Here is a 17872-nt window from a genome sequence, read left to right on the forward strand (position 1 = left end):
GTTTGCATTTACACCTTGAGAGAAACAAATCTCTATTGATTATTGCCTTAATCTTTTATAAATGTCCCCTGGTCCCCGTCATACAGTAACATATAACTGGGTCGTTTCACCAAATGACTGCCTTTTGCATCCCTTTGATATTTGAAGTAGAAATTGTGTAACAATATTGCATTTTAAAAGCCTGTTACATTCATTGAAGTGCCCTTTAATATAGATCACATGGAGAATTCAATAAATCCTATTTTTATATGAATAGACTTCCTAAAGTGCACAAAACAAAAATCAGCATTGAGATGTCCCTCCATGAACATTTTAACCCACTGAAGTTCAACATTTCTCCTTTGTAAAGCTCTAGTTATTTAGTTGCTTTGGCAGTTATTTCTGAAGATTGTAATTTATTTCATGTGATGAGTAATTCATTTCAAGGGAAACAAAGTCCCTTCATTTTAAGATGAACTCTGTTACTTATGTAAACTGAACTCTCATTTTAAAATGGTGAAACTATAATAATAACCTAAAGAAACTAATATCGAATAGTCAAATCACAGTGTAAAAGCAGGTGAACTGGTTCTGGTGTTTTGTGGTGGGGAACGGAGTGGGTCGATCAGAACACGACAACCCTGCTACTCCATATATAGACAGGCTACAAATGTTTGCGCTTTCATTTTTTAAAAGGTTGCATTCAATTTCCCCTCCCGGTTGTACACAACAGGCTCCCATTCCCTCCATCACAATGGGATTTCTGATTTATTTATGATCAACAACCCTATTACTTTACTTCACACTTAATATAGTCCCATTTTTATTTAACCTCTTGAGATGGGGAGTGTTTTTAATGAAGTTGAACATGTGCACTTTGAGAGAATGTTACCAGCTGAATTGTAAAAAGGCAGTGAATTGGTGGAAGACCCAACTATGTATACATTTCATTCATTTGTATCTTTAAACATTGAAGACGTGTTTTGGTTTTCCAAACCAGAGATGGTGTTAGGACTCATCATACACACCTACATTCATTCATTTACACTCACTCTGATCTGCACATACAAGAAAATAATAAGTCACCGTAACAATACAAAATACAAAACACATTTAAAAAATACGTCTGAAAAACAAACTAAAGGTTGAATTCTGTAAGTAGTTTGAAGAGATACAATCCAAACCTGCATTTCTGTGCAAAGTTAGGTGATAAGTGGATTTCTAGACAGAACACACCCTGTTGGTGTGGAGTCATAGCAAAGACGGCTTGTTATGCTGGTGTATCAAGACTCAGATCTTACTCGCTGGGATATCTCAGAACCACATGACTATCGGTTAGACTGGACGAGTCACTGACTAATTGATTTTCTATAAACTTTTAACTAAAACTGTGAAGTGTCCTTAAAAATTGGTAACAAACATCAGTTCAACAGCTGTATTAAAATCTTGTCTCACTGAGTTAACATCAATAATGTCTAAAGGACTACAGTACAGTAACCCACTGGCTGGATTTAAGACAGAAGTTGTAGTTTGCTCTCCAAGCCTGCAGATGGCACCCTTGTGTTTGGATGCCAGTTGACTGAGGTGAAGTTCGAGAAGGGAGTGACGGTTTACAAGGCTGAAAGAACCCACCCAACCAAATGACTGGCATGAGGTGATGTTGAAAGAGCTCATTATGCTACACAGAAGGTATGGGTTGGGTGAGACTGATACGCCTGGATAGTATCCCAAATGACACCTTAATCCTTATATAGTGTACTACTTTTGACCAGAGTCCATGGGGATCAGGGTAAAAGTAGTGCACTATATAGGGAATATGGTGCCATTTGGGACATAACACTAATGTACAGTGAATCACCAGCTTTACCTCCATACAGTTCACTTGGCTGGACCTCTGGACTGGACATGTCATGACAACACACCACCAGAATGGCTGCCTCTGCAGGCTTTGAAGGGGAAATGCACGGCCATTATATATAAGAAGAAGAGGAAACACGGAAAGCTATGACGTCTCAGCTATAACATCTAAACTTGATCTTTTGCGCCACTCCCCCTGGAGTTCGGGGTTGAGTCTTTGCAAACCTCATCAGATTCTCACCTACACATCGTTCTCATACACCTCAGCATGTTTCAGCATTAACATTCCAGCATTCCTTCAAACACAAACATGTGTGCTAAGACCTTCTGTCCTGACAAAACTAAATGGAAAGTAGTTAAGATAATGTTCCCTAGCAAAAAAATGGGCCATTCCCATGTATAATAAACTTCCTCTCTGGTAGACCTCAACACTGCCACCAATATTCTATCAGTATTCTACCACTGGTCAACTAAAAAATAACTTTTCTGTGATGACTTTTGGTTCAACAAAATGGAGTCTGTTGGAAGTCATTAACACAATGATTATGGCCATCCTACTCAGCACACCTCACAGCTCAGGTCCCATGAACACATGGTCTATAATACCAGTCATCTACATGAGTGTATGTTCATGTCTGTACAGTGCCCTCGACAATGAAAGGTTCAACATCAGATGTGATAAACCAGTAATCACAGCAAGTTATCTACGTTGTGAAAATGTATTTTAGTGATATTGAGTCTCAGCTGCTAGGTCCATTTCCATACGAGTGTCTGACACTGGAGTGTCTGTGTATTGGCAGTGGGCTACTCTGTGTAAGGGAATGATTCTATAGTCAGTCATGCTTTAGAAGACCTGGAGCTGATCAAGGGTGTAGGACTGAGTAGGTTAGGGTTAGTAGTAAGGCTCAGTAGGTTGACTGCACAGGACAGACAGCCAAGGAAGACTCACCCTGAGGGCTAATCTCAAATTACACTCTTCCCTACATAGTGTACTAACATGTAGGGCACTATTTTGGAAAAAGTGTCTTATTTTTAAGTACAAAAATCCTCTACTGGGAGGGTGGACTGTAGGGTTTAGTGAACGTGGGGATCATTTGGGCCGTCTAACTTGAAGAGTTATCAACCTCTCTCCCTCCCGTTCGTTCGTTAGTGTCACTGAACTAAAGGTTACGCAAAACAAAAAAGTTTCTAAACCCTTGTCTTCCGCTAGTCCCATAAAAGAAAGAATAACAAAACGGTTGAATAAAGAAATGTGACATACAACGTATAAAGTGCATTGAATAAAGGTGATAGAACAAGGAGACAGTAGGAATGTGCATGGATCTCATTGAGATTGACCACAGGTCAGGTCCGCTAGGCAAAAACCTACCTCCACTGCTTAGTACCACTGAGGAGCGAGTGAGATCTTGGATGCATCCCAAAAGGCACCCTATTCCCTTTGTAGTGCTCTACTTTTGACCAGGTCCACTATATTTCACCATAGGAACTAGGGTGCATTGTGAGACATACCCCTTGATTCTACATGGAATCAAGTGCGAAATAGATACTCATTTTATGGGGGACTCGATCTGAAAATAATTGTATAATAATAATAATAATAATAATAATAACAATAACAATAAACTATTCCATATTTGTATACCTTCCAAAAAGGCCTGCTATTCACCAAGAAAACATTTAGGACTAAAACAGACAGAACAGAGAATCAGATCAACCTAATAGAAAAGGTCACATACTAACAGAGCTATCCCGCAGCTCTCTTTCTCAGCACACACGGCCTGCTAAACTAAACTGGCTTTTTATACATTATTTGCGAGTAACATACATTGTATAAAGAGGCGGTGTTGGTTTAAGACGGCAAACTAGGCTAAAGCCTTGGCAGTCGTCAGCAGTGAGCGCACTGTAGCGTACAGTCACTGCAGCTTCATTAGTCCTCAGAGATAGTACTAGGAGGTTTCTTCTGTGCTCCTTTTCTCTACGACTACACATCTACCATGTCGCTCTCTCTCCCTCTCTTTCTCTACTAGTCGGATGCCAGTTTGTTTTATCCCTTTTTTAAAGTGAATATTTGGTCAAAGTCTCCATGGTTGGATCTCAGGGATCTCTCTTGGTAATGTATACGTAAGGACAAAAGTAGTTGTTCCTCTCCACTCCACTAGTTCCCCTCAGAGACAAAGCACAAAGGCATTTAGTCGTTTTAGTTCCTTCACGTGTAAGGTGGTTTTGGTTAGAGGGGGGCAGCAGGAGGAGTAGAGGCTGAGGGAATAGGGGTACCCGGGAGGAGGAGGAGAGGGTTGAGACAGTAGCCCGAGAAGAGGCGTGAGAGGAGAGAGAGAGAGTAGAAGTTCAGGTTTGGTTAAGGTTTCTCCTCAGTGAGTGGGGAGGGGGGTCAGAGGTGAGCGAGAGAGGAGTTCAGGAAGTTAAAGTTTACGCTGCCTTCTCTTCAGGACAGGATGTATTCAGGTTCCCGCTTTTTTGGCATGGCGGTTTCTGTTTTTCCCATTGGCACATGGCGTTGGCGTAACCCACGATCACCTTGTCCATCCAGGTGAGGGGCTGGGGGACGAGCACGGCCCCCTCAAAGAAGCCCAGGTGCCCCCGTGCAGTGTCAGGGCGAAGATGACATTCTGCTTCTTCTCTGGAGGGGATAGGGAACAGAAAGGAAGGGGTAGAATTAGAAGATAGTAGCATCTTTTAAAACAGATTTTTTTTAGTTGATAGACAAATGGATAGAAATGTATGAGAGAAATGAGATGAGGGATACAGTACAGAAAGCAAGTGGAGGAACGGGAGATGGAACCACTGCCTCCAGGGGCATGTGATCCGGGTCAGCAACACAACCACCGGACCAGCCCCCGGAACCACATGGGAGTCATTGTTTAGTGACAGTTATGTCAGGAATGATGCCATACATTCTGTAAAATGACGAACAGCACACAATGTTACACCAAGGTCGTAAAATGGCGTCATCCTGTAAAGGGGCAGAGATCTTGAGTCAGGTGTCTAGGAGGACTGGGAGAGGAAGGAGAGCAGGGTCCAGTGCATTGACATCGATCACTATCACCAGGTAGCTCAATAACCCTGATGAAAGATAAATAAAGCCTTGATAAAGGCAATAAACATGTAATATCTATCAGGATTGACCAACTAGAACAATTAACTCATGACTCTGTAGCCGAGCTATATTATACCGTTCGGTTTTGGTTTTTGTTGAAACACCAATTGTTCAACCCAATCCACTGGGAGGTGCACGTCAACCAAAATGGGACAAGTCACTGATTATAGGCTGTACAGTACAGCCTATTTATAACCTATTTAGTGAGGTTAGTGTTAATATATTAACTTGAAATAAACTGTTAGAACGTTGTAAATAACAGATTAAAATAGCACAACAGAACCTTTTATGAAATGACTGAGCAGGTAGCGGGTAACAACGGTATTACAGGTATTCCCCAGCTGCTGCCTACCAGTTACAACTGGTAGAACAGAATCAGGGTTGGGCTGATTAACAGAACCAGAGTTGGGCTGATTAACAGAACCAGAGTTGGGCTGATTAACAGAACCAGAGTTGGGCTGATTAACAGAACCAGGGTTGGGCTGATTAACAGAACCAGGGTTGGGCTGATTAACAGAACCAGGGTTGGGCTGATTAACAGAACCAGGGTTGGGCTGATTAACAGAACCAGGGTTGGGCTGATTAACAGAACCAGGGTTGGGCTGATTAACAGAACCAGGGTTGGGCTGATTAAGGAAGTAAATTGATATTCCAATTCAATAATAAAAATGGACCCCTATTTTCCATTATTTCTAAATTAAAACAGAAAAGTAGAAACCATATACTTTAAAGTTTTTTTTCCACAATTGAAATCACTTGGACCCCAACCCTGAACAGAACACTAGTGTGGCATCCAGACATGGAGCCCTAATTTCTCCAGCTCTAACTGGGTTAGTGGGGGAAACTTGTTGGGGAAGAATCAGAATTGGTGGGTAACATAGATAAGATGTTTTATTTTCATGATATGCTTATGAGTTATTTCTCATAAGAATGTATTTTGTTGTACTATAGTGGTGGCCATTGGCAGTTATCTGTTCTCTGTCAAGACTAAGTTGCAAGGGCCGCAGAGAGGGGAAAGGTCAAGGTGTCATCTCATGTGTAAACATATCTTTTGCTCCACTGTGTCTGTGTGCCAGTCACTCCCTACTTTTCCCATCGGGGAGAGGAGGATGGCAGTGTCTGGAATCGTTCTATGCTCCCCGTGAGCTTGTCCAGGATTGGTTGTATTTAGAATTGGGTGTATCTAAATGACAATTTGATATATGCCTGTTGATATGGAGGATTGGTTTATGGTTCTGAGTTTGAGAAAATAACATAGTTTAGGAGACAGAGCTGAACGATTTATTATGTCTATGCTGTCTGACTATGTGTGTTCTTTGCTATTAAAGGATCTCAGCTGCAATGTGTGAAGGACTCAGAGAATTCATTGATAGACACTGAATCGATCTGAGAGTCACAGGGTTGTGATAGAGCTCATATAATTAAAGATGGACTTTGATAACTAACTCTTGACTTGTGTTGTGGTTTGCGCTCATGATTTGGTAAATAGAGGAAATTTCCACGACAAACTGCAGCGTCCGCCTGGTGAGTGTCATCCCACAGGGCTTGTACCAACCATACACTATCTGCTAACATCTACCAGAGGTTATAATAGCCTAGGTGACTCTAGGAAATGACTCATATTTATAAACAATTGAAAAAGGACACCCCAGCTTTCCATTAGGCAGAACCCTGAAGAGGGTTTGATGTCAGAACACATTCATAATAAACCAGTCAGAATGGCTGGCTGCATCTTTTGGGAAGCGGTCCTATCAATTGTTTAATAGCGTTTTAAAAAGGACCATGAACTAGACGCAGGGAAAAGTTGAAGCTTGCTTTAAAACAGAAATTATGTCTAATATGCAGCTTCCATTTTGTGACATGGAGATAAGTATGAGCAAAGCAGAAGCCCAATTCATCTAAACTACACACTTAAGTAATAATAATACTGTCGTATTCTGCATTTGAATAAGATTCCATTTAAATCCTAAAATGAAATGGAATCGACTTTAACTCTGGGTTAAGCACTACGCACAAGACTCCTGACTGAGGTTCCAACTAAAAGATTGTTGGCCGGATTTGTCCGCCACAGTCCTAATGACATGTGCCAACTACTAGGCAGCTTAAAGTTTGATTCCAGGTGAGGTGACCACGTTAGTTATACGACAGCTTTCACATGTTTCCAGGCTTCCTGTGGCCAGTGTGAGTCAGCCTGACTCTTCTAGGGCAAAGGGGACCGAACCACCAGCTGATTTCCCCTATCAGAGTGTTAGGCAGGGCACCAGCTGATTTCCCCTATCAGAGAGTTAGGCAGGGCACCAGCTGATTTCCCTATCAGAGAGTTAGGCAGGGCACCAGCTGATTTCCCTATCAGAGAGTGAGGCAGGGCACCAGCTGATTTCCCCTATCAGAGAGTGAGGCAGGGCACCAGCTGATTTCCCCTATCAGAGAGTTAGGCAGGGCACCAGCTGATTTCCCCTTTCAGAGAGTTAGGCAGGGCACCAGCTGATTTCCCCTATCAGAGAGTTAGGCAGGGCACCAGCTGATTTCCCTATCAGAGAGTGAGGCAGGGCACCAGCTGATTTCCCCTATCAGAGAGTTAGGCAGGGCACCAGCTGATTTCCCCTATCAGAGAGTGAGGCAGGGCACCAGCTGATTTCCCCTATCAGAGAGTGAGGCAGGGCACCAGCTGATTTCCCCTATCAGAGAGTTAGGCAGGGCACCAGCTGATTTCCCCTTTCAGAGAGTGAGGCAGGGCAATAGCTGATTTCCCCTTTCAGAGAGTTAGGCAGGGCACCAGCTGATTTCCCCTTTCAGAGAGTGAGGCAGGGCACCAGCTGATTTCCCCTTTCAGAGAGTGAGGCAGGGCAATAGCTGATTTCCCCTTTCAGAGAGTTAGGCAGGGCACCAGCTGATTTCCCCTTTCAGAGAGTGAGGCAGGGCAATAGCTGATTTCCCCTATCAGAGAGTGAGGCAGGGCAATAGCTGATTTCCCCTATCAGAGAGTTAGACAGGGCACCAGCTGATTTCCCCTATCAGAGAGTGAGGCAGGGCACCAGCTGATTTCCCCTATCAGAGAGTGAGGCAGGGCACCAGCTGATTTCCCCTATCAGAGAGTGAGGCAGGGCACCAGCTGATTTCCCCTATCAGAGAGTGAGGCAGGGCACCAGCTGATTTCCCCTATCAGAGAGTGAGGCAGGGCACCAGCTGATTTCCCCTATCAGAGAGTGAGGCAGGGCACCAGCTGATTTCCCCTATCAGAGAGTTAGGCAGGGCAACAGCTGATTCCCCTATCAGAGAGAGAGGCAGGGCACCAGCTGATTTCCCCTATCAGAGAGAGAGGCAGGGCAATAGCTGATTTCCCCTATCAGAGAGAGAGGCAGGGCAATAGCTGATTTCCCCTATCAGAGAGAGAGGCAGGGCAATAGCTGATTTCCCCTATCAGAGAGAGAGGCAGGGCAACAGTTGATTTCCCCTATCAGAGAGAGAGGCAGGGCAATAGCTGATTTCCCCTATCAGAGAGAGAGGCAGGGCAACAGCTGATTTCCCCTATCAGAGAGAGAGGCAGGGCAACAGCTGATTTCCCTATCAGAGAGTGAGGCAGGGCACCAGCTGATTTCCCCTATCAGAGAGTGAGGCAGGGCACCAGCTGATTTCCCCTATCAGAGAGAGAGGCAGGGCAACAGCTGATTTCCCCTATCAGAGAGTGAGGCAGGGCACCAGCTGATTTCCCCTATCAGAGAGAGAGGCAGGGCAACAGCTGATTTCCCCTATCAGAGAGTGAGGCAGGGCACCAGCTGATTTCCCCTATCAGAGAGTGAGGCAGGGCACCAGCTGATTTCCCCTATCAGAGAGAGAGGCAGGGCAACAGCTGATTTCCCCTATCAGAGAGTTAGGCAGGGCAATAGCTGATTTCCCCTATCAGAGAGTGAGGCAGGGCACCAGCTGAGAATCTCCTATATCTCTACCCTGCATCTCTGTGTAGTGCAGGACACAACAAGCCAGTGAGCTAGTCTTCCCCTCCATCCCAGCTCTGGGACTCTATAAATAACAGGACACATCACCACCACACATTCAGCACCACTGAGGAAACGTGATCATTTCAGTAGGGAACTTGTCTTTAGACCTACCCCTTCAATGTTTGCTGATCTGTAAGGTGGGAAGCAATATTGTGGAAGCTCTACCACTACACAGCTTATACCCAACCAGAACCTTCAGACATGCTTACATTAAAGGGTAAGGGCCAAGGGACAGGGATAGAGAGCAACGGGCTGTTCCAGAAATCCCGTGAGAGATGAGAACTGGAAAGAGTACTGTCCAGTCCATGGATCTAATATAATCCAACAAATGGTGACTAGTTGGTAGTGCTGAGGTGGTTGTTTCCATAAATAGCATGCTTTCCTTTACTGCTCCATTTGATCAACCAAGTAAACCCTTGAGGATTGAGCTGATTGGCCGCTATTCTCAGTGTTCTATTTTAAAATGATAGAACACCAATCATGGTAACCTATCATTAGAATCAGTTAGTGTTGAAAAAAATGCCAGACTTTAGTTTGCATATCTAAAAAGGTAAGGCCTAGCGGTGTCTAGAGTCTAAGTCCCGAGCACATGAGGAGACAGAGGCTCTCATCTGTGTGATACACTACCGTGTGTGTGAGTGTGTGTGAGTGTGTTTGAGTTAGAGCCATTGTTAATCAGTCAGACATTCCCAACACACCTAGTTCTACATACCGCCCCCTCCCTGGCCTGGGTGTGGGACTTAAAGGATTCATCTGCTTATTCCAGCTCTGCTGTTTCAGAGACAAAGTAAGGGAGAACTTTGTACCAGGTGTTGAACTGGTGAAAACACAGTAGACTTCTAATGATTTCCCTTGTGTTAGTACACAAATAACATGTGCACATACTGTTCTGGACATTAAAAAGTGACTTTTCAAAGTGGCTTGCTGACACCAAACACATTTTAGCAATGTGTTTTTCTCACTGTTACAGTACTGGCTAACTTCTTATGGAGTAGCTGCATGATCGGATTCTCTGGATGCCTCTTCTCAATAGCTAAAAAAAACAGAACTTCAGCACACAATTACTTTAATGTAGCTTTGCTGCTCTGCATAAAGGCATGTTGTACAAACATCTGTTGCAACTATAAACAACACGATCGACATGTTGTACAAACATCTGTTGTAACCATTAGTTGGAACTATAAACAACACGATCGACATGTTGTACAAACATCTGTTGTAACCATTAGTTGGAACTATAAACAACACGATCGACATGTTGTACAAACATCTGTTGTAACCATTAGTTGGAACTATAAACAACACGATCGACATGTTGTACAAACATCTGTTGTAACCATTAGTTGGAACTATAAACAACACGATCAACATGTTGTACAAACATCTGTTGTAACCATTAGTTGGAACTATAAACAACACGATCAACATGTTGTACAAACGTCTTTGTCTGTGTTAACTATAATGACATTGCATTATAACAGAAGCAGGACACAGACAGTCCAAGTATAGATGACATGTTTTCAAGTGGGGAATTACACATGCACATGTTTATCTGGGGAAAAGGTGTCCTGGGGGACCGGATAGGGCGGTTCGAGCCGAATGGCCCTGTGTCTCTGTAGGGACGAGCTCTGAGTAGAGAAAGTGTGTGTGTGTGTGTGTGTGTGTGTGTGTGTGTGTGTGTGTGTGTGTGTGTGTGTGTGTGTGTGTGTGTGTGTGTGTGTGTGTGTGTGTGTGTGTGTGTGTGTACTAATGCAGGTGTTTGTTACCTGCCAGTGTGCGAGGGATGGTGAGCAGAGACCCGTGCACCAGAGGATCGTCTGCAGAGTTGACCAGCAGAAGTGGCACGTCAACCTATAAAATCCAACCAGAATTAGATATACTGTATGCAATACACAGGCCCAATAAGAGTCCACTTAGACACAAGCTTCAATCATGAACTCTCCAAAGACCTCACACTGTTCTAAGCACTTCCTTTAGTACATGTCTGATATTCATACACACATACATGTTTAGAAAAGTATTCTTAATTCACACAGGAGAGAGAGAAGTAGGGATAAAGAGTATCAACCTACATTGTGAATATAATGCACACAGCTCTCCTTCTCGTAGTATTCTTTGAGGGAGTTGTGCCCGTGGAACTTCCTGCAGAGACAGGAGGGGTGACAGGTCACAAAACAAAGCAGCATGCTGTGGAAACTGGAGGGATTATTAAGGGACATACTATGTGGGTGAGCACATCCCTATGAACCATGCACAGCAAGATACTCAGAGGCCTTTCTTAGGGCTGGGCGATATAGCAAATTATTGATTTAGAACAATGTTCAAAATGCCTGTATCGCAAGAATCAAGGTAAAAAAAATATGGATTTTTTTAACTGTCTTTTTTCTCGTTTCCTTTGCTCCTTCTGTTGTGTTCACTGTGCACCTTCCCACTGGCACAGACACCAGGCCCCTGCCCCTGACACTCACCACAACAAAGACTAAAGAGCACTTCTTCCTCTCTGACAACGAGCAGTTTAAAATCTCTATCGGCATTTAAACTAAACCATTTTAATGATAGATACCCTTTTCAAGTCTCAACATGTAGAACAGAGCAGACCTTACTAAGACGTGAGTATCAACGACTTGGGCAAATGTCTGATCAGTTCTTGTCAGCATTTTAGCCACATACTGTTATGTGCCAACTGTCCAGTAGGTGTTTTATAAATGTGCAATGAGCATAAAAATACGCATTAATATCCAGAATTGGCAACTCGTTCTCACTTGATTTCAATATCTAAACAAAGTGAACAGTTTGTTCAAACAAGTGGAGATGGACAGGAGGGTGTATTCAGAACAGTTCAACTGTTATACCATGTTAGCAAGCAAATACACCCAAGTTGGCTGGACTTGAAATATAAAACTTAGCTGGCTACTCATTAGAAGGTGGGCTTGAGAGGTTGACCTGTGTTCATTATCTATGCCTGCTACCTTAAGTTAGTCATTATTAGTGAATGTACATTGTGCCTGGTTCTGGTTAAGTTTGTTTAAAAAAAGGGCATTTTCATAGACAGATTTGAAAGCCAGATCAGTGATTATTGCAAAAAAGCAGGTTAAACTATTTTGATAAAATTATTGAGTGTTGACAGTCTATTTTAAACATACAGCCATAAATCTCACATTGACCCCCTGTGAAACCAGTTCTAAATATTGTAGTGTTGAGGACTCAACACTGATTTCACAGGGGGTCAATGTGAGACCGGTTGCTCACAGGAATAATTGCATTGTGTGTCATTTTAGCATGTGTTCCTTATTAGATTCTATTTAGTTTCTTTTACTCAAATGTATTGGGGGGAAAGCGAAACACTGATTTAATTCTAGGTTATTTTCAGCATGTCCTATACCTCATGATGGTTTCATCGATCTGCATGAGGGAGGTGGCCGTGTAGAGCCGGCTCAGGTCTGCATCCTCCATCTTCGTTGCACTTCCAAACAGACTGCCCCTGTAAACACGCACACAAAATGTTGAGACATGGCCTTGAAACACGTGACAACACTAGTTATTCTCAGTAAAAATCTATACCTATACCAGGAATTTCTGTGCCATCGCTAATTGCCTCCATTTCATTAGTTAAATAGTTTGCCTCAGGGAGCTGCTCTGTACGGGTTTGATGTTTCTCCTCCATGGGGAATTTTACTGATCTGCTGGGTTGTGACTGAGTTAAGTCCAATCCATTTGTCATAGATCTTAAATAATATAAGCCATTTATCAGACCGTTTGATTTCCTATGGGTGGCCCCAGGAGGGCTTGAATGGGTGTTATCATGTGATGAAAGCTCCCAATCACCACATGGAGTTACCACCATATGGCTTTTACAGTAATTTGTCCATTTCAGATGTATGAGAAGTGTCATGGCCCTAGGGTAGGGGCTAGGGGTTTCTTTGGGACTGGGCCTACCAGTGTGAATGTGCTAAGTATTGGAACAGGGCTGAGTACCTGTGTGAAAGGATGATCTTCTTCATGTTGTCGGCCATGAGGAAGTTGTAGAAGCGTCTGCACTGGTCCCACTGTAGGAACGTCTCCTGGGCCCTGTACACACACACACGGAAGTCAGTTGTGTGTAGAGAGAGAACTAATTATATTGTTGTCATGTTTATATCAGTTTTGCCTGACAACCAACATACTCAAAAGTTGGCTAAAGCATGAAACACAGGTTTCATCACTGTAGGCCAATGCAGGACAACAAAAAACCTGCTGCCAACAACACTTTGTACTCTTGAAGCTGACATGCTAACCATCACCCCACACGTTAAATCCGCAGAACGATCTCTTACTGCACTATGAACTCACCAACACTACCTAGCAACTAGCTAGCAACAAGCTAGCAGTACTAGCAACATGCTAATAACTAGCTAGCAACAAGCTAATAACTAGGTAGCAACAAGCTAGCAGTACCCATCTAGGAATTAGCTAGTCCAACTTCATATCTGCTAGTGCACATGTGAAACAAGGTTGAGGAGTAGCTGATTACATGTTATCAGTTACATGTAGGCTAAATCAGATTTTTTTGCCTGACCATAAGTTCAGAGACCTCTATGATGACACACTAAATGTGTTTGATGGATCCTTTTTGTCTTCTAATGCCTCTTAAGGGGGAAGTCATCGGAAAGTAACTTAAAGTAATCAGATTACATTACTGATTACAATTTGACAGGTAACTAGTAACTAACAAATTACATTTAGAAACTAACCTACCCACCCAACCCGATGAGAAATACTACAGAGGTAGCATATATAGTGAGAACTACGCAGCAGGCATAACAATCCCATTCAACAGATGGCATGGGCAATGACAAAAGACAAGGCTTTAGCTATGACATAGACAGGAATGGAAAATAAAACAGAGGTATAAAGACTACTCCCATTTCACAAAAGGCCAGTCTGCCTGGTCCTGACACACACACACACGAACACACTGTTTACTCTCTGGACAGAGCGGAGTGTTCCTGCCAAGAGACGTTGGCCACGTTTCAAACTCAAAGGTGTGGTTCAGAAACACCACACGTTTCACAGAGTTCCATCTACTCCATCCCAGAGCTTGTGCAATACCACATCTAGAAACACCAGAGTTGTGCGTTTTCAGTCACTGTATCGTGATAAAAGTTTTCCCCGTCACGACAAAAGCTCAAGTGTTTACAAAGTCTATGCTCATTATGATAACAGGCAGTCTGCTTTATACCCAAGTGTAATCAAATAGATTACAGGGACTAAGACAGAAGGGAAAACACTGAAACAACCTCCATGGAAGAACTGCATGGTGCATGAAAACTAACCACCCAGGTTAACGGAGCAGCCAACAGTATGAGTCTGTTTCAGTACTCAATAACACAGAACTACTGTACTGGAGCCTACATCTTTGCCTACCTCAAAAGACTTGGAAAGGCAATAACCAGTTGTCTACAGCGGAGACCGACCGGCACCCAGGCAAGGATAAAAGGCAGGGCATCTGTCCTCAGTCTTTGTTGTGTTAGTCACCAGTCCACTGAGATCACAGATAAAGCCAAACTACAGGAAATGATCAATGATGCTTGTCAGACAGAAAGCTGCTGGACAAAGTCAATTCCATCTGAGTGAACCTCCTTTTACAGAGAACCAAGGCTCAGAAGTAGGACAGACAGAGCACTTGTATTCAAAGAAATACACTTGGAAAGTAGATTACGTCACAAAGGTGCATAAAAGATGACGGCCCCCCATGTAATTACCATAAAACGCCTCGTTTGCTAAGTTTGCCATATTGTACATTGCTCTCTGTTACTAATTTATTCTATTGGCATTAGCACAGTATACATGATTCTAATTCTAGCACCAAGACAGTGGCAATTTGAAAAACCTAAAAGTGAATTGTGCTTATTTACTGGCACATTGAACCACGTCGCATGCCGTAGGAGCGGCAGGGTAGCCTAGTAACTGGAAGGTTGCAAATTCAAATCCCCGAGCTGACAAGGTACAAATCTGTCGTTCTGCCCCTGAACAGGCAGTTAACCCACTGTTCCTAGGCCGTTATTGAAAATAAGAATTTGTTCTTAACTGACTTGCCTGGTTAAATAAAGGTAAAATAAAAAAATAAAAAGTAGTTTACAAACTCAGTGGATAGTGCTCAAACTAAGACATATCTGAATTCCTTCATCTTTATGCGCCTTCGCCATTGGTAAAACACAACTGAACAGTATGTCATTTTTGACAGCTGTTTTACCATATCTTGCAAATGAGTAGCAATGGATGCTAACCAACTGCACAGTAAATAGAAACACCAGCTAGCTAACTTCACTAAGTTGGGGCAAAACACTTATTTACACTAAGTTAGCTACATTACAGCTCATTGCTAACAAGCATAACACTGCCTCTAAAAAAGACAATGTGTCTCCACTGTTTATATTTGGATGTTTATGACACCTTCACTGACCTAGTATACAGCTGTGTGTAAAAAGGGCATTTAGTATGTAATTACAACAAACACCATTAGTTAGGCAAAATGTCCATTCTGCATCCTCGCGTAGCAATTATAATACACAAACGTGTGCAGCACTGCAATTTGTAACTCCACGGATGAACACTGATAGCCATTTTGAGCAGCTCTTACATGTTGCTTTTGCATACCCTTGAACAGGGTTTAAATAAGCCTTAAGACCATAGCTCACCTGAGTGCACTGTATCCCTGGCAGACGCTGACGCAGCACAGCACTCTCTCCTGATTGGTCCGGTTCTCTCCCAGGAACTTGCACACGATGTTGCCTCCCAGGCTGAAGCCCACCACTATGAGGTGGGTGTGAGGGAACATCTTCTTGATGTAACCCACCATGGACGCAAACTCCCACGTGCAACCTACCAGAACAAGCACACGGACACGGACCAGAGCAAAGACATTACATACTGAGGCTTTGAGTTGGTTCATTTCCTTGGTAGCATAATTCATGGCCACTGATCTGAAATGAGGGTAGTGTGGTGAAAACCCATCTTTCACCTATAACTTCTTGTTGTTGCTTTTGTGTGTGTTTTATTAGGAGCATGTGTGTGTTTTATTAGGAGCATGTGTGTGTTTGTACACGCCTGTGTAGTCCTCACCGTAGGTGAACATGCGAGGTGAGGTGAGCTCGATGTTGGGCAGAGCACCCAGGTGATTGAGCACAGCACACCTGTAACCCTCCTTCTGAGAGTGACCCACAAAGGTGCGGATGTAGTGCTTCTCGCTATGGTTACCGATCCCCGGACATATCACCATGGTGACGTCATCTGTTGGAATAGCAAACATACGGACAGATGGATCAGTGAGCCGTTTGCAAATGAAAATATGTAAAGGCAAGATTACACGTCCTCATGGGCCGATCATTGCACGGTGTGGTACGTAAATATGACAGGCAGCAAACAGAGACAGTATGGTGCCTCAATAAAACCTCTATAGGATGAGATGTCCCAGTCACTCAAACAATAAAACAATAAGTAGCCTAGTTACCCGAGGCTCTTTATTACCTTTATTTAACAGGCTAGTCAATTAAGAACAAATTGTTATTTACAATGACGGCCTGACAAGAGGCAAAGGGGATACAAATCTATATGGTTTAATAACTATAAGATAAAACAGACAACACAGACAGAAGCCACTGGCAACAGCACAATTAGAAGAGGAAACAACGTGGATGTGTGAAGTAAAGCAACATGCTTCCTTCCATATGGCAACGCAAACTAGTGACCATTACAAACTACTACATCTCAACTCAGAGGTCAAAACAAATGATCTACGTCGCAAATGGCACCCTATTCAGTACACTACTTTTGACCATGGCCAATAGTATGGTCAAAAGTAGTGCACTAAATAGGGAATAGGGTACCATTTGGGTCACAGGCCCTGATCTCATCACCTTAGCCGAAAGTAAAGATAGTAGAGTTTACCAAGAGTCACGGTCTGTAAATCTGTGTCCTCAACAACACTGACATAATAATCACCTATACAACGGGAAATGGAACCACAGGGTAAACAAGTCAATGGACCAAAGGCGTCAAAACCGCCCTGACAAACTGAGCCCAGACAGGGCCGATACCGTACATAGGACAGGTCCATAGCACAACATTGGGCTGATGAATTTGCTCTCATGCTTCCAATGAGCTCATTCAACAGCTTTCCTTCCCATTGCACTTCTCTCCTTGGTCATTGCTGTAAATGACAATGTTTCTCAACCAGTTAACATAGGCATAGAAAAGGTAAGGCAAGCACATCTCAATTGAGGGGGATGTTTTTGACTGTTTATATTGAGAAAAAAAAAGAGAGTCCTGTGCCAATAGAGATTCTCCATTCTTGATAAATGATCCATGAATGATTGAAATAGCCCACCTCCTGTCCGGTGGTCCCCCATGGGCTCGAAGAGGTCAAAGGTGGCGGTGGCCCCATCCTGCATGGGTAAGTACTTCCTGAGGCCTATGGGGTGAGGGCAGCTCACCCGCCCCATCTTGCCATACAGTGCTGTCTGTAGGTGGCCACTTTTACCCCACAGCAGGGGCGGAATGTACCTGCAACACACAGAGATTCACTATGGGCTGTTCTGGCTCAGACAAGGCTTACTTACTTCATTTACTTTAATCAAGAGATGAAAGGTTTATTTGCAGGTAATAAAATACATTGTAATTCTTGGTATAGGCCCTAGGAGCTCTAACACATAGGCTAGTAGCCTAAATCGCACACATACAGTACACTCTACAATGCCATGCTAACTCGAGATCTGTGCACAGAAACATGTGTGGAATGTGCAACAGTGTCCATAAGAGGTTTCTGTAAGAAACAAGCACACAACAGCATTAGGATGTCCCTTGAAGTTATAGAATAACTTTACTTGATGACTTGTTCTCGCTTACAGTAGTCTTATTTCGGTCAGTCAGCTAATGTAGTATAGAC

General features: G+C 43.2%; 1 pseudogene; it reads right to left on the reverse strand.

Annotated features, from left to right (window-relative positions):
* The window catches only part of LOC124026044, a 26971-nt pseudogene continuing 9099 nt past the window's right edge, over positions 1-17872 (reverse strand).

The sequence above is a fragment of the Oncorhynchus gorbuscha genome, unplaced genomic scaffold, assembly GCF_021184085.1.
Source record: "Oncorhynchus gorbuscha isolate QuinsamMale2020 ecotype Even-year unplaced genomic scaffold, OgorEven_v1.0 Un_scaffold_2528, whole genome shotgun sequence".
NCBI classification, from domain to species: Eukaryota; Metazoa; Chordata; class Actinopteri; order Salmoniformes; family Salmonidae; genus Oncorhynchus; species Oncorhynchus gorbuscha.